Source organism: Notolepis coatsorum, assembly GCF_963971535.1.
Source record: "Notolepis coatsorum genome assembly, contig: SCAFFOLD_246, whole genome shotgun sequence".
Taxonomy (NCBI): Eukaryota; Metazoa; Chordata; class Actinopteri; order Aulopiformes; family Paralepididae; genus Notolepis; species Notolepis coatsorum.
The window spans coordinates 208642-211936 of record NW_028170726.1 but is presented as its reverse complement, the minus strand read 5'-3'; positions in this window follow the sequence as shown (position 1 = coordinate 211936).

The window sequence follows — 3295 nt, the reverse complement described above, 5'->3', positions numbered from 1 at the left end:
TCTTCCTGGGGTCCATAACACATAAAATACAGTTACAGACTTATACACTCACAACATTTACATGTCATACAGACAATTAAAACAACAATAAAAACCCTAATCAAATTCATAATACAATACAACAATATATACGCCTTATGAATTCATAATACAATACAATAATACCTACTCATAATTAATTCATAATACAATACAGCATAATATACTATTTAGCTTTTACATACATTATCTATGTTCATATCAGCCAATTATACAATATTTTAATAATATATCCCTATCAGACACATGCCTTTTCATCCATATATACCTATCTCTTTATCAGACACATACATTTTCATTTACGTACACACTATCTATTAGGGAATGTCAATTTCTTTGGTTGAAAATGTTGTTTTACCACGATTTTGAAACGACATTTACTATTCTCCTGCTTAACATGTCTGGGAAGAGAGTTCCATTCCTGCATACCACGGAACATGACAGTTCGCTTCATTGCATTCGACCTCACTTTTGGAAGTGTAAAACCTCGTGCAGAAGCATGTCTGGTGGAATGGTTGTGTCTGTCAAGACTTATAGATAAATTGTTATATAAAATTGAGGGGATCTTTGTAACAAGAATATTCCTAGTGAATACAAGGAATGAGCAGAGTAATTTATGTTTGACAAGTAGCCAAGTTAAACAACTGTGCATCGCTGCAACATTAGTTCTGTACTCACAGCGAAGCGCTATACGTGCTGCTTTGTTTTGTACCATTTGTAATTTTTTCAGTTTATTCGTCGTTACATTCGACCATACTGCAGGACAATAGTCAAGATTTGACAAAACCAGAGCTTGAATTACCTGTTTGATAGAATTTAGTGGTAACAAATGAGCACATCTTTTAACAACAGAAATCCCTCTTCCCATTTTCACTACTATATTGTTTATATGGTGTGACCATGACAATTTACTGTCTAATGTTACCCCTAGGAGTTTAGTCTCCTGGACTTGATTAATTACCACATCACTTATCAAAAGTTTCAAGACTGGGTTCGTTCTTAGAGTATGGTTTGAACCGAAAATGATGCTACTTGTCTTTCATATGTTTAGAACTAGTTTGTTATTCTTTATCCATTCCATCACTGATTGCAACTCTGCCTTTAGGACCGTATTTAATTCATTGGCTGTTGAGGCTGATGTGTAGACAGGCAGCGACAGCGTGTGACAATAAGAAAGTAAAATATCTGAACATTTGGGAAAGCTGGGTATCCAGTGGTCATTGAAGCAACATTGCTGGTCGAGGACATTTTCCCCAGGTAACTTAAGTGATACATTTCACAGTGGTGGTTATCAAGTTTCTGAGACTGTCATCATTCTGCGTTTATGATTGACTTGATCACCGATCACTTGTACAAGTTAGCTAACGTTATAACACTCATTATGAATTGAAAATGGGGGGGACCCTGATGTAAACAAGACGAAAGTCTTTCTCTGGTCTGCATCCCCTTAACAATTGTGTGTATTGAGCCGTACTGTATTGTACCCATTCTGCAATCTGTTAATACAATTTTCAATTAATCAATCAATCAATAGCTAGCAAGATGTAGCTAGCATCATGTAACGTTGTTTACATCACATGGACTACGCTATTTGATTACAAACATGTTGTGGTGGAATTGTGCCAATGCATCTATAGTTGGGGAGTAAACAGTTTAGTAATTCACTCATTTGTGTCTACAGCTAGTCTACAGTGATCCACGGCTAGAATAGAATATAATTGGATAGAAGTACTTTATTGATCCCGAGGGAAATTCAGCTATAGTCAGTCAAGCTTCTGCCTGGAACCCCCGCTTGGCATCAAACAATAAGCCCGGTCCAGCATCTAGGCCTGCTCCGTCTCCTGCCCCCCCCCCCCCCCCCCCCCCCCCCCGCCCCCTCAGGGGCTACACAAACGTGCCCCACACATCTTGAAGGGAAGTTATAACCGGTGCAGTTTGGTTTATCCATTGAATATCCACACTGAGGCACACTTTCACATTGGAATTATAATGTCATCAAAACACATGGTGACAAAACAATACATACAAAATGAAGATGGCTAATTCTACGTCTGTGTCTGTATATTCATCCAGGCAAAACTAAACGGGACGGTGGCGTCATGGAGGAGGAAGACGGAAGAGGCCCAGAGAGAGAGAGAGAGAGAGAGCAGTGAGAGAGACACTACCAGCTGCTCCGGGACCAAGGAGCCGAAGAGGCAGAGCCAAGAAGTGTTGAGACGGCAGGAGCCGCACTGAGAGACACATCCTGCCCTTAACAAGGGTTAGGGTTAGGGTTAGGGTTAACAAGGGCCTACTGACTGTTGTGACTCTTTTCAAGATGCTCTTTTGTAAGAGACAATAGAAGATAGCAGCATAGGACAGACGAGTACAGTTCAGTCATATGTAACACAAGGTACTGTATCTTGATCAGGGGTGTAAAGTACTTGAGTAATTGTACTTCGTTACAATACTTAAGTACTGTTTTTGGGGGATTTGTACTTTACTCGAGTATTATTAGGTTTGTATACTTTGTACTTTTACTCCATTACATTTCAGAGAAAAAAAAAACATTTACATTTACTTACATTTAAAATGCAGACCTACAGGGTACAAAGTACAAACATCGCAGGTCCAACCATTTTAATTAGTATATTTGTTTCTCTGGCCGAACTAACGTTAACGCTATTAATCCCGCGGCCGCACTTTATTTAAAAACAGCCAATCAAATCCCCATCAATGGAAAATGAACCCGCCCATACCCATGCTGATTGGTCCTTGTGCAAGACTAGGAAGCGGGGATCTTTGATTACAGTAAACACCTGCTATCAGAAGAATAGACAGTCAGAAAAAAAGTTTTTACTTTTTAGTGCTTATTAAGTACATTTTAAAAGTAGAAACTTTTGGGCTTTTACTCAAGTTTTGTTTTTAGCCAGATACTCTGACTTTTACTTGAGTACGATTTTGAGACGGTACCCATACTTTCACGTAAGTATAATTTCTGGGTACTTGTTACACCCCTGATCTTGATATGGAACCCTAAACACACCTTTCTCAGTTGTTAAAGACCCATTCAGACGATGTTTACATGCACTGCAATATTAATTTATTAAACACATACAATACTCAATAGTCAGTTTATTACAGCCTGTAATAGTTTCCATAAAGCTGTGGCTACCGGTTGAGACGGAAGGTGGTGTACTTCTTCTTTTTTTTTTTTTTTTATCTCTGGCTGCAATCTATGACAGTGTGTGTGTGTCATTCATCAATCTGGGACGAT